This window comes from Harmonia axyridis, chromosome X, assembly GCF_914767665.1.
Source record: "Harmonia axyridis chromosome X, icHarAxyr1.1, whole genome shotgun sequence".
In the NCBI taxonomy this organism is placed as follows: Eukaryota; Metazoa; Arthropoda; class Insecta; order Coleoptera; family Coccinellidae; genus Harmonia; species Harmonia axyridis.
The window spans coordinates 23,202,482-23,221,763 of record NC_059508.1 but is presented as its reverse complement, the minus strand read 5'-3'; the positions used below and the strand labels follow the sequence as shown (position 1 = coordinate 23,221,763).

At 26.3% G+C, this 19,282-nt stretch overlaps 1 pseudogene; it reads right to left on the bottom strand.

Annotated features, from left to right (window-relative positions):
• Window positions 1-18,355: 18,355 nt before the first annotated feature.
• Window positions 18,356-19,282, bottom strand: LOC123685848 (annotated as a pseudogene).

The following is a 19,282-nucleotide window of genomic DNA, read 5'->3' as shown; positions in this document are numbered from 1 at the left end:
AATATTTTTTAAGTATTTATAAGAATTAATCTTTTTTTATAATGAAAATATAATGTTTTAGATAAACTATATAAATAGAAATATTAACAAATTGCTATATATTAAGTAAGAAGCTTAAATTTTTATATTTCTTCAATTGGAGAGTTTCTCATTGGAATCATTAACAGTGACTTACCTCTAGTTTGGTTTCAATTAAATAAGGAATTTAAATTCAAATTTTTAGGTCGAAACTAAATGCAATATTTTGCTTCTTATTTAAGATAAACTGAAAAACAGTATTTTTTAAATGCAAATTAAATGTTAATTTAACTATTATCCTATAAAGATCAGTTTAAGGCTCCTTGTTTTCATTCATGGTATAAACCTAAAATTAAGATTGCCATGAATATAAAAAATATAATGCTAATAATTATAATATTAGAATATTTTATTCTATAAATAAAAGGGATAATAAGGGTAATTTCTACATCAAAAATTAAAAAGATTAAAGCGATTAAAAAAAAGTGAATTGAGAATGGTAGGCGTGCAGAATTTTTAGGGTCAAATCCGCATTCAAAGGGAGAACTTTTTTCTCGATCTTTAAATGTTTTTATTGAAATATAATTTGCAATAATTATTAAAATTATTATAATTCTAAAAATTATCAAAATTAAAGATGAAATTAAGAATATTAACTATACTTTTAAAAGATTTTTTGATTGGAAATCAAATGTAATATTTATACTATATAGATATCTACCTCATCAATAAATAGATATATATAGGAATAGTCATACTATGTCTACAAAATGTCAATATCATGCTGCTGCTTCGAATCCAAAATGGTGATTGTTTCTAAAATGATTAAAGTTTAATCGAGTTAAACATACTAAAAGAAAAATAGAACCAATAATTACATGTAAACCATGGAATCCTGTAGCTATAAAGAATGTTCTTCCATAAACTGAATCGGCTATAGAAAATGGGGCTTCTAAATATTCAATTCCTTGTAGTAAAGAAAAATATATTCCTAGTAAAACAGTAATAATTAATCTTTGAAATGTTTGATTAAAATTATTTTCTATTAATCTATGGTGGGCTCAAGTTACACTTAGGCCTGATCTTAATAGAATAATAGTGTTTAATAATGGGATTTCATTAGGATTAAAGGTATTAATTCCTTTTGGAGGTCAAGTTATTCCTAATTCGATAGAAGGAGATAATCTTATATGATAAAATCTTCAAAAAAAACTAATAAAGGAAAAAATCTCTGAGGTAATAAATAAAATTATTCCTCATCGTAAACCAAAAGATACTAAAAGAGTGTGGTTTCCTTGAAAGGTTCTTTCTCGAATTACATCTCGTCATCATTGAAATATAATTAGTAAAAGAATTAAATTTCTTAATATAAATAAAGTTGAGTTAAAAAGATGGAATCATTTAATTATTCCTATTATAGCAGTTATAGCTCTAAAAGCGCCTAAAATTGGTCAAGGACTATAATCTACTAAATGAAATGAGTGATTTTTTATCATAATTATTTCCTCTAGAATAAAGAGTTCTAAGGATAGCAAAAACATAAGATTGAATCAAAGCTACTGCTGATTCTAATAAAATTAGTATAAATTGAATTATAATAATTAATAAAATAAGCAAATTTACTATAGGACCAGTATTTCCTGAAAGAGTTAATAAAAGGTGTCCTGCAATTATATTAGCTGATAAACGAATAGCGAGAGTTCCAGGACGAATAATATTTCTAATTATAATAATAATAATAATAATAATAATAATGTTTATTTGAGAACGCTCTGTTACAAATAAACTTAATCACAGAGATAGATAATCTATCTGTGCGTGATACAACATTAAACCAAAAAATATTTCTTGCAACTTTCCAATAAAAGAAAAAAAAATATTTATATTTAAATATCTCAAATTAATTATATGGAATTCCTGTCCGATCCAAAGGCATTTGCTCGATTGGGGCTCAGCTGCGCCATCTCATATATTATCAAAGTCATGATCATCAATGACCAGCCAAATGAAAATTTCCATGCATTTCCAGGGATATCACGCTTGATTAACTAAATCCCTGCAGAACAATCTTTTTTTTTCGTAAATCCAAATTTTTGTTTGCTTTATAAATTTCTTGTGGTGGCAGTTTTTCTTAAGGTTTGCTGGCAATACATCATAAATTCTGGGCGCAAGATATGAATAATTTCTTTGTCCGATTCTTTTGAGTGCTCTAGGCCTATGATGTTTCTCATAATTTCTTGTTCCATACTTACTCTGCTGTTGATGAATTTTAATCTTTTTTTTATGTATATTCTTCAGGATTTGTAGGACATAGAGTTGACGTAAATCCAATGCTTGTGAAACAGTAAACAATTCTTCACTTCCGAATCTGAGTGGCTTTCTATAAATTATCTTGAGAATACATTTTTGGACCATTTCAAGTTTCTTCATTACATTATCGTATGCTGCACCCCAACCCAAAATACCATATAAGAGTTGGGATTGGACAAGTGAGTAATATATGGTATTCAAGTATTTCGTGTCCAAATATCCTCTCAAATGTCGAAATTTACATATCATGCCCCTAATCTTTTTAACAACACAGTCAATGTGCAAATCCCATTTCAGATGTTGATCTATTATAACACCCAGATATTTTATGTTGTCTGTTCTTGGGATTATGTCACCATCTCCCACCTCAAGACACTCAAAATTCGGAAGACCTGGTGTGTAACTGGCAAATGGTATGAATTTCGTTTTTGCCAAATTCACTGTGAGTTTGTTAGCTCTGAACCAACGCTTAATTCTTGCGAAATCATTCTCCGCTTCTATCTTAACTTCCCCCCATGTATCGTGCTCATATGTTAATACAGTATCATCTGCGAAACTGATGATCTTCCCCTTTTTCGCCATAGATAGAAGACTATTCACATATATGACGAAGAGGACAGGGCCCAGCACCGTACCCTGTGGTACCCCATACTCCAATTCCTTCATTTCACTTCGACTGTTTTTAATCTCTACCAACTGCCTTCTACCTGTCAAGTAGTTTTCCATTAAGTCATATCCCCCGCCTCTGAAACCATAGTGATGTAATTTTGACAGCATTTTATCGTGGGATACAGTGTCAAATGCCTTGGCAAGGTCTATGAACACACACAAGGTTGATTTATTTAAATCCAAGCACCTGTATAGATTCGATATTAATTCTCCTATTGCGTCTTCTGCTGATTTACCCTCCACAAAACCAAACTGTTCAGATGAGACTATGTTGAATTTTTTCAGGAAGTTATTTATTCTATTTTTAATGATTTTTTCTATAATTTTTCCAATATTAGATATTAAAGTTATTGGTCTATAGTCTACCATACAGTCCCTTCTTCCCGACTTGAATATCGGTTTCACCACCCCTATTTTATATAGGTTCGGAAAATCCCCACTCTCGAAACAAAGGTTTGCGAGAGTAGCAATAGGAACTGAAATTTCCTCTTTAATTTTTTTCAAAATTTCACATCTTATTCCATCATAACCGGCAGCTTTATTACTCTTCAGTCCATCTATCATGTACACAACTTCTATTGGTGTTGTTGGAAAAAGAAAAAATGTTTCCTGCACATATTTATCATTATCCTTGAATTGCTCATTTTCTTCTATACGTTCTGCATATTCTCTTCCTACACCACTGAAGTATTCGTTAAATGCATCAGCAATTTCTTCCTTGTCAGTAATGAGTTCACCATTGCGACCTTTAATGCCTTCTATCCCCATTTCCATTTTCTGTTGTGAACATATGTTTGTTACGTGCTTCCAAAGATTCCTCGATTGAGATTTATTTTTCTCAATGAAATTTCTAGAATGATCTTTTTTTGCCCTTGATATAAGTGAATTTACCGAATTTCTAAACTGTATATAACTTTGCTTCAAGAGAGTATTATTAGGTTCTTTCAACATATCCTTATACATTTTGTTCTTTTTATTTATAGCCTTCAGAAGATTTGGTGTCACCCAATCCTTTTTTGCGAATTTTCTAGAGCTGAAACTAACCCGATTTGTATGATGATCCAAAAGTTTAGTAATAATTTCATTAAGAGATCCAGCAAATTCATCAACATTTGTGTTTTTGGCAATTTCGTCCCAGTTAATTTCACTTAAATCATTTTTCAGATTTTTATAATCTACGAAGCTTTTACAATTTATAGGATTTTTCCTCTGAACTGTTTGGATATCAGGACATATAAGAACAGGAAAGTGATCTGTCATCCCAGAGTGAACTGCAAATGCATGATGATCGCCTCGAACACCTGTTTCCTTCATGAAAAAATGGTCAAGACAAGTTTTGCTTGCGGGTCTTGTCACCGTGTTTATAAATGATTCATATCCATAGTAACTCATTATGTTTTTATACTCTTCTTCACAATCGCTGGTTCCTAGAATGTCTACATTCATATCACCTGTTATAATATGATAATTTTTTATTTTTACACCTTCCAGATATGAATTGTTTCAATACATACTATAAAAGGTATTAAAATAGTAGGAGTTCCTTGGGGCATTAGATGAGCAAATGAGTGATAAGTGTGGCTAATTCAACTATTTAATATAAATCTTAACCATAAAGGTAAAGCTAGGGATAGAGTAAAAATTATATGACTTGAGGCTGTAAAAATGTAAGGAAATAACCCTATTAAGTTATTAATTATAATGAAGTAAAACAATACAATAAATATTAAAGTGTTATTTTTTTTTGTAATGGTTTTGAATTCTTTATGTAGAGTAATTAATATATTTTGAATTAAAAAGTTAAATCGATTAGGAATTAGTCAGAATATAGAAGGAATAAATAAAAAACTAATAATTATTCTTAGTCAATTTAAAGGTAATATAAAATAAGATGAAGGATCAAAAGAAGAAAAAAGATTTATTATCATTTTCAAGAAAATTTTTTATTTAATAATTTAAAATTTTTTGAAGGAGATTTTTTATGAGAATAAAATATTTTAATGTTTAAAATAATAAATAAAAGTGTTATAAAAATATACAAGGAAAACCAATCTATAGGTATAGTTTGAGGAATTAAAAATTATTCTAAGAATTATTTTAGTTTGACAAACTAATGTTATAGGTTAACTAAATTTTTCATTAGAAGTAGTCGTTAATTACTATAAAGTGGTTTAAGAGACCAATACTTATCTTTCAGTCATCTAATGAAAAATTTTCTACCCATTTAATGAAATTTTGGGGAGAAATTCTTTCAATAGAAATAGGTATAAATCTATGGTTTGCTCCAAAAATTTCTGAACATTGGCCAAAAAAAATTCCAGTTCGATTTAAATTAAATCTAAGTTGATTTAATCGCCCTGGGGAGGCATCAACTTTTACTCCTGTTGAAGGAACTGTTCAAGAATGAATTACATCAGAAGATGAAGTTAGAATTCGAATATGAGAAAGATATGGTAAAATAGTTCGATTATCAACTTCTAGTAATCGAAAATTAAAACGTTGATTATTATTAATTAAATATGAATCAAATTCAAGATTTTTAAAATCTGTATATTCATAGGTTCAATATCATTGATGACCAATAGTTTTAATAGTAACTAAAGGGTTACGGATTTCATCAATTAAGTAAATTAATTTTAAAGAAGGAAAAGCAATAAAAATTAAAGTTAATGCTGGTATGATAGTTCAAATTGTTTCAATGTTGTGTCCTTCTAATATAAAACGATGGTTATAATTATTTAATGTTAGTCTCATTATGGTATATGTTACAATACAAGTGATTATTATTAAGATCAAAAGGGCGTGATCATGAAAAAATCTTAATTGTTCAAGTAAATACGAAGCTCTGTCTAAAAATATATATGATTTTCAAGTCGCTATTTCTAAAAAAAGGTAAATCTTTATAATTGGGGTTTAAATCCAATGCACTAATCTGCCATATTAGAATTTTTGAGCTAAGATTGGTACTTCTGAATAAGAATGTTCATTAGGAGGAGAAAGTTGGAGTCATTCAATTAAAGAGGGTACATTAGAATTAAACTTTCTTAAACGTATTGAATAAAATCTTTCTCAAATAATTAAGATTATAAAGATTATTCTAATAGAGGAAATTATAGATCCAATAGAAGAAATTTTATTTCATTTGTAATAAGCATCAGGATAATCAGAGTATCGTCGAGGTATCCCTCTTAGTCCTAAGAAGTGTTGAGGAAAAAATGTTAAGTTTACCCCAATAAATATAATTAAAAATTGGATTTGTAATAATTTATTGTTAAGATTGAATCCTGTAATTAAAGGGAATCAATGGATAAATCCTGCTATAATGGCAAATACAGCTCCTATAGATAAAACGTAATGAAAATGAGCTACAACATAATAGGTGTCATGTAAAATAATATCTATGGAAGAGTTAGCTAAAATTACTCCTGTTAATCCACCAATTGTAAATAAAAATAAAAATCCCAGGGTTCATAAAATTGAAGGTGTATAGTAAAATTGTATTCCATGTAAAGTTGCTAATCAAGAAAAAAATTTAATTCCAGTGGGTACTGCAATAATTATTGTAGCTGAAGTAAAATAAGCTCGAGTATCAACATCTGTTCCCACTGTAAATATGGGATGAGCTCATACTACAAATCCTAGAAGTCCAATAGCTAATATAGCATAAATTATTCCTAAAGAACCAAAGGCAATTTTTTTTCCTCTTTCTTGTGTAATAATATGGGAAATTATACCAAACCCTGGGAGAATTAAAATATAAACTTCAGGATGACCAAAAAATCAAAATAAATGTTGGTATAAAATTGGGTCTCCCCCACCGGTTGGATCAAAAAAAGAAGAATTTAAGTTTCGGTCAGTTAATAGTATAGTAATTGCTCCTGCAAGAACTGGAAGTGATAATAATAAAAGAATTGCTGTAATAAGAACAGATCATACAAATAAAGGAGTTTTATCAAGTATTATACCAAATGGACGTATATTTATAATAGTTGAAATGAAATTTACTGCACCTAAAATTGAGGAAATTCCTGCTAAATGTAAACTAAAAATCACTAAATCTACTGAAGGCCCATTATCTGTTAAATTAGAAGAAAGAGGAGGGTAAACAGTTCATCCTGTTCCTGCTCCTATTTCTACGACTGTTCTTAAAATTAAAAGAGTTAAAGCAGGGGGTAAAAGTCAAAATCTTATATTATTTAATCGTGGGAATGCTATATCAGGGGCTCCAATTATTAAAGGAACTAATCAATTTCCAAAACCTCCAATTATAATAGGTATTACTATAAACAAAATTATAATGAAAGCATGAGCTGTAACAATTATATTATAAATTTGGTCGTTTCCAATTAATCTTCCTCTAGTCCCTAATTCTAACCGAATTAAAATACTTAACGATGTTCCTACTATTCCTGCTCATATTCCAAATAAAAAGTATAATGTTCCAATATCTTTATGATTAGTAGAAAATAATCATTTATTCGATAAAGTGGCTGAATTAAAGCGTCAAATTGTAAATTTAATTATGAGTTTTCTCCTTTATTAAGCCTCATATTCAATTATGATTATAAATTGCAAATTTATAGGTGAATATTATTCTAAGGCTTATAATAATTCTATTTTTAACTTTGAAGGTTACTAGTTTATTTAACTCAAATCCTTAATAAATTCTAAAAATTACAGTAAAAATGATTAACCCGTAAATATTCACTCAATTTAAAAAAATTACATAGTAAGAGTTAATATAATTAAATTTTTTATTTTCATTTAATTTTATTATTAAAGATTGAAGTATTAAGCGTATATAAATATATATACAAATTAAAGTAATAAAAATTATCATAAAAGATAGAAAATAAAAGTGATTTTCAATTAAAGTTTTTAGAATTAGTCACTTAGGAAAAAATCCTAAAAAAGGGGGGATTCCTCCTAGAGAAAAGAAATTTAAAAAAAAATAGAATTTTAAAGTTTTATTGTAATTCATATTATTTATAAGATCTTTAATGTTAAAGATTTTATATTTATTAAAAATTAGGATTAAATTTAAAGAAATAAAAGTATAAATTAAAAAGTATAATATTCATAAGGATTGATTTAATATTATTATTCTTAATATTCAACCAATATGGTTGATGGAAGATAAGGCAAGAATTTTTTTTTAATCTGGTTTGGTTTCATGTTTTTACACTCCCTAAGGTTATACACATCAAAATAATCAAAATAAAGAATAGGTTTAATTTAAAATTATATATAATTAAAATTATTGGAGCAATTTTTTGTCAAGTTATTAATAATAATGCATTAGTTCATCTTAGTCCTTCTAGGACTTCTGGATATCAAAAGTGGAAAGGGGCTGCTCCTATTTTTATAAGGATAGCTCTGTTAAACAAAAATATAGAAGTAGGTATTAATTGCTCGATAGAATTGATTAAAATAAATGAATTTGAAAAAGAAAATAAAACTAGAATTGATGCAGAAACTTGGACTAAAAAATATTTCAAGGAGGATTCAGAAGAATACTTAAAATTATCTAAGTTTATAATAGGAATAAAAGCTAAGAGGTTTAATTCTAAACCAATCCAGATATTGATTCATGAATAAGCAGAAATAGAAATAAGAGTTCCTCTTATTATTAAAATTAAAAATATTAATTTTATAGTTTTAATTATAAAGAAAAGGGGTATACCTTTATAAATGGGGTATGAACCCATCAGCTTCTTTAGCTTATCTTTATATTTTAGTATAAGATGTACAAGAGTTCTTGAAACTTTAAGAAATAATTTAATTTTATTGAATATAATTACAAAAAAAATTATTAATTAAAAATTTAACTTATTAAGTTAAATTTTAAATTTAATATTTTAAACTTTAATAAAAACTATTAAATTTTCATTAATTTAAGTGTACAAAAATTAATTCACAAAGTAAAAAATCCTATAAAATAGGATTATTTATATAAATATATTCGATAAATTTGAATTGATTTTGGTCGTCCTACTTCAGGATCAATTTCAACATTCTAAACCAATCCTGAGGCTGAGTCCAACAATCAACACCAAACCCGATAAATTTGAATTGATTTTGGTCGTCCTACTTCAGGATCAATTCCAACATTCTAAACCAATCCTGAGGCTAAGTCCAACAATCAATACTAAATCCGATAAATTTGAATTGATTTTGGTCGTCCTACTTCAGGATCAATTTCAACATTCTAAACCAATCCTGAGGCTGAGTCCAACAATCAATACCAAACCCGATAAATTTGAATTGATTTTGGTCGTCCTACTTCAGGATCAATTTCAACATTCTAAACCAATCCTGAGGCTAAGTCCAACAATCAATACTAAATCCGATAAATTTGAATTGATTTTGGTCGTCCTACTTCAGGATCAATTTCAACATTCTAAACCAATCCTGAGGCTGAGTGCAACAATCAATACCAAACCCGATAAATTTGAATTGATTTTGGTCGTCCTACTTCAGGATCAATTCCAACATTCTAAACCAATCCTGAGGCTAAGTCCAACAATCAACACCAAATCCGATAAATTTGAATTGATTTTGGTCGTCCTACTTCAGGATCAATTCCAACATTCTAAACCAATCCTGAGGCTAAGTCCAACAATCAATACCAAACCCGATAAATTTGAATTGATTTTGGTCGTCCTACTTCAGGATCAATTCCAACATTCTAAACCAATCCTGAGGCTAAGTCCAACAATCAACACCAAACCCGATAAATTTGAATTGATTTTGGTCGTCCTACTTCAGGATCAATTCCAACATTCTAAACCAATCCTGAGGCTAAGTCCAACAATCAACACCAAACCCGATAAATTTGAATTGATTTTGGTCGTCCTACTTCAGGATCAATTCCAACATTCTAAACCAATCCTGAGGCTAAGTCCAACAATCAATACCAAATCCGATAAATTTGAATTGATTTTGGTCGTCCTACTTCAGGATCAATTTCAACATTCTAAACCAATCCTGAGGCTAAGTCCAACAATCAACACCAAACCCGATAAATTTGAATTGATTTTGGTGTCCTTCTTCAGGATCAATTCCAACATTCTAAACCAATCCTGAGGCTAAGTCCAACAATCAACACCAAATCCGATAAATTTGAATTGATTTTGGTCGTCCTACTTCAGGATCAATTCCAATATTCTAAACCAATCCTGAGGCTAAGTCCAACAATCAACACCAAATCCGATAAATTTGAATTGATTTTGGTCGTCCTACTTCAGGATCAATTCCAACATTCTAAACCAATCCTGAGGCTAAGTCCAACAATCAACACCAAACCCGATAAATTTGAATTGATTTTGGTCGTCCTACTTCAGGATCAATTCCAACAATCTAAACCAATCCTGAGGCTAAGTCCAACAATCAACACCAAATCCGATAAATTTGAATTGATTTTGATCGTCCTACTTCAGGATCAATTTCAACATTCTAAACCAATCCTGAGGCTAAGTCCAACAATCAACACCAAACCCGATAAATTTGAATTGATTTTGGTGTCCTTCTTCAGGATCAATTCCAACATTCTAAACCAATCCTGAGGCTAAGTCCAACAATCAATACCAAATCCGATAAATTTGAATTGATTTTGGTCGTCCTACTTCAGGATCAATTCCAACATTCTAAACCAATCCTGAGGCTAAGTCCAACAATCAACACCAAACCCGATAAATTTGAATTGATTTTGGTCGACCTACTTCAGGATCAATTTCAACATTCTAAACCAATCCTGAGGCTAAGTCCAACAATCAATACCAAACCCGATAAATTTGAATTGATTTTGGTCGTCCTACTTCAGGATCAATTCCAATATTCTAAACCAATCCTGAGGCTGAGTCCAACAATCAACGTTTAAGTTTATAAAATTATTAGTTTTTGATTTTGATTAACTAAGAAATTAACTTTTAAATTTTAAAAATTTTTAAATATTACCTTATTTATAAATTTGTATCAGAATTCTATTGGGGGGGATCAATAGAATTCAATTTACGAAAATTTGAATAAATGAATTTATATTTAAAAATCAAAAAATTTTGTAATTAAAAATTATTCTTTCAATTTTATTTTCACAGAAAAGGTTTAAATTTTCTATAAAATAAATTTTCTGTTAGACTAGAAGAAGAATTTTTTCTAAAAGTTGATTTTTCTAACAAAATAGTTTGGAAAAAGAAATTTTATGATAAATCCTTTTTTCACATAAAAAATAATCGATCCCTGTAAAATTTTGAAATCCGAATATTTTTCCCAAATTTCATCAAATTTCGTGAAATTTGGCATTTTTTTCAAAAATTTCGGGGATGGAACTAGGGGTGGGTTGCACATGTTTCATCTCATCAAAATGATCCTTTCTTCAGGCGCCCTAATAGGAATTTCCTCATACATTGGTTTTTATATCCAAGTGTTATAATTGTTTCTTAGACAATAATGTCAATTTTAAAGATCGAATTTTTTGAAAAATTTCAAAAAAAAAACAAAAAAATGCAAAATTTTACAATTTTTTGCATTTTTTGGGTCAAAATTTGGGCAAAAAAAAATGGCCTAAAATCGATACTTTATTAGCAGTATTAATTTGAATTTTGTCTTTTAATAGGGTTTTTCTCTTGGACCCTATGTTTTTTTAATTAGAGAATTTATTTATATATATCTATAATATTCAATAATTAATAATTACTTATTAATATATAATTATTTATATATAAGGGCGAAATATATCTTACATTGGATAGTACCATTAGTAATATTCTAGGTGCTAATTTTAATTAAATAGTTAAAATAAACATCTTTAAATATATAAAAACCGATTTAATATTGGTATCTTAAGGGATATATAATAGTACTCCCGAAAAAAAGAGAAAGAATATATAAAGTAAATCAGTATATAAAAACGACGGTGAATTTCGAGAATTTCTATATTAATAAATATTTTATATATTAATAATATTTATAATATATATATGAAGAGTATAAATTATTAATAATTAATTTAACATTAAAATATTAATATTTTATTTATATAAGAATTAAATTATAATTAATCTATAATTATTAATAATATATTAAAAATTATTAGTTATTAATAAAGTTAATTTTTAATGAAAAATTCAAAATTAATGAAAAAAAAAAAAAAACCTAAGTATTAATGAATTAAATTATCATTAAGAAATATTATTTCTAATGTATTATGGTATTTATCATGAAAATGAAGTTATTCTTATTTTAACTAAATCTATTAAAAATTACGTGAAAAATAGATTTAGAAAAATAAAAATAATAAAGATTTCATGAAAAAATTAAATTAAAATATCTAACAAAAAAATGTAATTTTTTAATATTTGGTTAAATTTGTCTATTTTTCATTTGTCTCGAATAATTTTTAATTTATTGGATAAAAAGTGATCTTAAAGGGTAAAAAAATGATTTGTTAGTATAATAAAGTTATTATGTCAATATTTTGATTAAAATTATAATTATTTTAAGTTTAATTAGTACATAGTTAAAAGAATTATGTATAAAAATTTAGGATTTTCATAAAATTCGAGTAATTTTTGAAAATTTTATATAAATGCTCAAAAGGAAATCGCTCATAAAAAAAAAATCTATATTTTTTTGTTAGAAATTTCAATTTAAATAATTTTAAAAAATTGTGATATGGAAATTATCTAACAATTTTTTTTGAAAAAATTATTTGTTAGTGTAATAAAGTTATTTAGTTTAAAAATTTTGTGGAAAATTGTTAAAAAATTTTCAAAATTTATGGATTTTTGAAAATTTTGATGATTAGGGGAGGAATTTTTTTTTTTCATTTTTTATAAATTTGATTTTTATATAATTTTGAAAATTTTTAGAATAGATTAATTTAAATATTTTTCAAAAATTGTAAATGTTTAGTTTTGGGGGGAACAAAATTAAAAAATTTAAAATTAAATTTATTTCGAATTTTAAAAAATTTAATTTTTGATTATTTTATTTAATAATAAAATTATAATTTATTTTTTTTAAATTATTGTATCTATCAAGAATTTTTTAAATCCGATAATTTAAAATATTTTTGATATTTGGTAGGCTGCAGTTTATTACAAAATTTATTTTATTAAAATTAAATTTGAATAAAGCTTTAACAGTCAGCAATAAGAATTGTTACAATTTAAATTGTTTAGTATTGGATTTAGTGAGTAGGGTAGCACTAAATTTGAGGGTATAACTTGTAAATCCTTGGGGGAAAATTTTTTAATTTAGAGTTAAAAAGTTTAAGGTTTGGTTATCATTTAAGGGGACGTTTTTGACGGGAGGAAGTTACAAAGATTTGTTAACATAAAGTTTTTAAAATTTTAATTTATTTTTTTAAAATTATTGTGTTTATCAAGAATTTTTTAAATCCGATAATTTAAAATATTTTTGATATTTGGTAGGCTTCAGTTTATTCCAAAATTTATTTTATTAAAATTAAATCTGAATAAAGCTTCAACAGTCAGCAATGAGAATTGTTACAATTTAAATTGTTTAGTATTGGATTTAGTGAGTAGGGTAGCACTAAATTTAAGGGTATAACTTGTAAATCCTTGGGGGAAAATTTTTTAATTTAGAGTTAAAAAGTTTAAGGTTTGGTTATTATCTAAGGGGACGTTTTTGACGGGAGGAAGTTACAAAGATTTGTTAACATAAAGTTTTTAAAATTATAATTTATTTTTTTAAAATTATTGTATTTATCAAGAATTTTTTAAATCCGATAATTTAAAATATTTTTGATATTTGGTAGGCTTCAGTTTATTCCAAAATTTATTTTATTAAAATTAAATTTGAATAAAGCTATAACAGTCAGCAATAAGAATTGTTACAATTTAAATTGTTTAGTATTGGATTTAGTGAGTAGGGTAGCACTAAATTTGAGGGTATAACTTGTAAATCCTTGGGGGAAAATTTTTCAATTTAGAGTTAAAGAGTTTAAGGTTTGGTTATTATCTAAGGGGACGTTTTTGACGGGAGGAAGTTACAAAGATTTGTTAACATAAAATTTTTAAAATTATAGTTTTAATAATTTAATTTTTTAAATTTAATTTAATTATTATTATTTCTAAATTAAGTTAATTTTTTTTTGTTTAAAATAAATTTTAACTAAATGTAGTCTTTTTTGGGTTTAAGTTAATTAGATATTTGATTATGGTATTAGATATATATATTCATTCAAGATTAATATGAATATTGTTTTAAATTTAATAAATTAGTAGTGTATATTTTTAATTATTGAAAAAATTTAGAATTAGTGATAAGATTTAGTATTTGCAATTTTTGTGCCAGCAGCAGCGGTTATACAAAAAATATAATATATATTTATTAGCTTTAATCAATAGAATTAAAAATTAAAAAAGAAATTTTAAGTTTTAAGGTGAAATTTTAATTTATTAATATTTTTAATTATGTTTTTATGAGGTTAAGAAGTTATTATAATAAACTAGGATTAGATACCCTATTATTAATTAAGTAAATTATAAAGTTAAGTGATTAATAGTTAAGTTCTTTAAAGCTAAATCATTTGGCGGTATTTTTACTTTTCAGAGGAACCTGTTCTATAAACGATAATCCACGATTAGAATAACTTTAATTAGAAACTTTTATATCGTCGTTGTTAAATATTTTTTTAGAAATTAATATTTAGATATTTTTTAAAAATTTAAATCAGATCAAGGTGAAGTTTATATTAAAGTAGAAATGGGTTACATTAAATTATATTTATGGATTTATATATTTTAAAAGTTTTATGAAATTGGATTTGATTGTAATTGAATATTTTTATTTTTAATGATTTAGTACTAAAATATGCACATATTGCCCGTCGCTTTCATCTAATATGGAATAAGTCGTAACATAGTAGATTTACTGGAAAGTGATTCTAGAATGTCAGTTGAGAGCTTGAATAAGCATCTCATTTACATTAAGAAGATAATTAATAATTTAAATTGAATTTTAAAATTTATTTAATTAATATATATATATATATATATATATATATAATTTTATTAAAGAATTAGTATTTTTATTTGATTAAGAAAAATTTTATTTTATGATAGATTAATAGTACTGAAAAGGAAAATTATATAAATTTATAAAAGAAACAATATTGTGTACCTTGTGTATCAGGGTTTATTAAAAATTTAATATTTATATATTTATCTCGAATTTAAAAGAGCTATATAGTTATAAATATTATTGTTTAATAAATATTTATAATAATTATATAGTAGTGAAACGTTATTCGTTTTTAAATATATCTAGTTTTTTAAGAAAAGAATTTAATTCATTATAAAAATTATAAAAATTTAATTTTTAATTTTTTGAATTTTTATTTTAATAGTTTTAGGGATAAGCTTAAAATTAAATTATTATAATTAAATATTATAAATTAATAATTTATAGAATTAGAAATTTTTACTATTTGAAGTTTGTTAAAATTTGTTATTTAATTAAAAATATTTATATATTAATTCAATTTTTTTATTAAAGTAAATTTAATAATAAAAATTATATTGAAATAATGATAAAATTAGTATTAATTATTTTGTAAAAATATAAGTAATTACGAAAGGTATAATTAAGTAATTAGGCAAAAATATCTTTCACCTGTTTAATAAAAACATCTCTTTTTGATTATAATTTAAAGTAGGACCTGCCCACTGAATAAAATTTGAAGGGCCGCAGTATTTTGACTGTGCAAAGGTAGCATAATCATTAGTTTTTTAATTGAAAGCTTGTATGAATGGTTTGATGAGAAGATAACTTTCTAAATTTTATTATTTAAAAATTTTATTTTTAAGTTAAAAAGCTTGAATTTTTTTAAAAGACGAGAAGACCCTATAGAGTTTAATTTATAAAAGATTTTTAATTTAAAGAATTATAAAATTTAAAATTTTTATTAAATTTGATTGGGGTGATAAAAAAATTAGATTAACTTTTTTAACTTTAACCATTAATTTATGAAAAATTGATCCATTTTTATGATTAAAAGAATAAATTACCTCAGGGATAACAGCGTTATTTTTTTTTAGAGTTCAAATCGAAAGAAAAGATTGCGACCTCGATGTTGGATTAAAGTTAAATTTAGGTGTAGAAGCTTAAATATTTGGTCTGTTCGACCATTTAAACTTTACATGATCTGAGTTTAAACCGGTGTAAGCCAGGTTGGTTTTTATCTTTAATAATTTAATAAATTTTAGTACGAAAGGACCAAGTTTATGATTTAAAATTTTATAAATGAATAGAATTATTATTTTGGCAGATTAGTGCGTTAGATTTAGAATCTTTATAAGTATTTTATACAAATAATAATTGATATAATTTTAATTTTGATAATTTTTATTTTAATAATTATTTGTATTTTAGTTAGAGTAGCTTTTTTAACTTTATTAGAACGGAAGTTATTAGGGTATATTCAAATTCGAAAAGGTCCTAATAAAGTAGGTTATTTAGGAATTTTACAACCTTTTAGTGATGCAATTAAATTATTTAGAAAAGAAATAATTTTTCCTTATATGGCGAATATTTTAATTTATATTATATCACCAGTTTTTAATTTAATTTTAGCATTAATATTATGAATTAGAATACCTTTTTATTGTTATTTATTCAAGTTTAATTTTTCTGTATTGTTTTTTTTTGTAATTTCTAGTTTTAGTGTGTATACAATTATATTATCGGGTTGATCTTCAAATTCGATTTATTCTTTATTAGGAAGGCTTCGTTCAGTTGCTCAAGTAATTTCTTATGAAGTAAGAATATTTTTAATTTTATTATCATTTTTAGTGTTAATTATATCTTTGAATTTAATAGATTTTATTTTTTATCAAAAATATGTTTGATTTGTTATATTTAATTTTCCTCTTAGAATAATATGATTTATCTCAAGATTAGCTGAAACTAATCGAACTCCTTTTGATTTTTCTGAGGGTGAATCAGAGTTAGTTTCAGGGTTTAATGTTGAATATAGAAGTTTTGGATTTGCTTTTATTTTTATGGCTGAATATTCCAATATTAATAATAATAATAATAAACGCAATTTATTGACCCAAGGGCCAAATGGCCATCGACAGTATTAGTCCTACAGCCAGGTAAATTTACAATAACTGAAATATGAGATTAAACAATGTTTGTAGATAAATAGTTTGGAGATTTAACATTTGGACGGAAAGCAAAAAAAAAAAAAAAAAAACATTATATTATAGTGGTGAATCAACTAGATTTCGAAGTGGTAATCATTGATTGGCATCTTCAGTGGGCAGGACTGTCTCTGAACTCCTCAAGATGTTCTCTGATGGTCTTTAGAGGATATTTTGCTCTGGGCATGGAATGCTGGTTTCGTTGGATTAAATGTGGTTCCAGGATTTCCCAGTTGTTCGGCCTTTGGGCAAATTTCATGGACAGCTTCCTGATTCTGTCTGCTATAGGCTCAACCTTAAGCAACTTATACAGCAATGGGTTTGGAGGATTGTGTAACGGATTATTCGGATGGCGAATTTTGGTTATTTTTCACATTGCTGTTGTTTCTGCCGTTTCAAGTGGTCTAATGGTTGGTCTCCTGCAGCCCAAGTAAAGGTTGTGCCCATAATCCATAAGAGGTCTGCATATACTTTTGTAGATAATGGCTGCAGTCTGTCTGTTAATGCCCTTATCCTTGTAGGTGAGACTGCGGAATATTTCAGCTCTGGAAATTACCCTTTTTTTAACTGAATTACTGTGGTATTTGAAATTCAGCTTTTGATCCAATTGAAATCCTAGATATTTTAGGTTAGCTTTAGGCTGTATGTTGTGCTGGAAGATTGTGATGCTTGGCGAATAACTCGTAATTTTATGATTGAATATTATTAACTCAGTCTTAAGGGGGTTCAATTGTAGTTTCCATTTCTTCAGCCATTCAATTGTAGCCTCTATTAATTCTTGTAGAGCATTAATAACTTGTGGTAGGGTTCGTTTGTGGGCAACTAAGGCTGTATCGTCAGCGAACTGGAGAACGTATTGGTGGAAGTCAACGATTGAAGCGGGCATATCATGGCAGTAGATTTTATACAGAAGAGGTGACAGTGGTGAACCCTGAGGAAGACCTTTTTCGATGGTGAACGTTTGAGATTTGTTGTTCCCTATTTTTACCCTTAACTTTCTGGCAGTGAGGAATTCCTTTATGATTTCAATCAGATATGTGGGTACATCGAGTTTGTACAGCTTGTAGAGTAACCCCTTGATTATTATTTATAGTATTAATTATATAGTTAATTAAATTTTGTATAAATCAATAGAAATTTAAATTCTTTCTTATATTTTCAAAATATATGCTTTTCAAGCTCATTGATTAATTAAATATTCATCAGTCTCAAATTTTATAAATAATTGAGTTTAATATAAAGTATACGAAATAGATTAAGGTAAAAATTTGTCCTATTAAAATAAAAGGATCTTCAACTGGTTTAGCTCCGATTCATGTTAAAATTATAACTGTAACGATAAAATTTCAAAATATAATTTTATTAATATAATAAAAGCTGTTTCTTTTCATTATTTTGAAATTAATAAAAGGTATAAAATAAAGAATTGCAATTGATATTACTAAAGCAATTACACCCCAAGTTTATTGGGAATAGAACGAAGAATTGCATAAGCAAATAAAAAATATCATTCTGGTTGAATATGAGGAGGGGTGGAAAGAGGATTAGCTGGAATAAAATTATCAGGATCTCTTAATATATAAGGATATAGAATAATAATATTTAAAATAAAAAATATTATAATGAGAAAACCTAAAATATCTTTAAAGGAGAAATATGGATGAAAACTAATTTTATCTAAATTAGAATTAGATCCTAAAGGATTACTAGAGCCAGAGTTATGTAAAAATATTAAATGAATTATAATTAAAGCTGAAATAATAAAAGGTAAGATAAAATGAAATGAATAAAATCGGTTAAGTGTAGCATTGTCAACAGCAAAACCTCCTCATAGTCAAATAACGATAGAATTTCCTAGGTAAGGGATTGCAGAAACTAAATTAGTAATTACAGTTGCTCCTCAAAAAGATATTTGCCCTCAGGGAAGAACATAACCTAAAAAGGCTGTAGCTATAGATATAAACAAAATAGTAGTTCCTGTCATTCAAGTTTCTGTAAGTTTGTAAGAACCAAAATATAAGCCTCGCCTAATATGTAAGTATAAACATATAAAAAATAAAGAGGCCCCATTTGCATGAATAGTTCGTATTAATCATCCTATATTTACGTCTCGA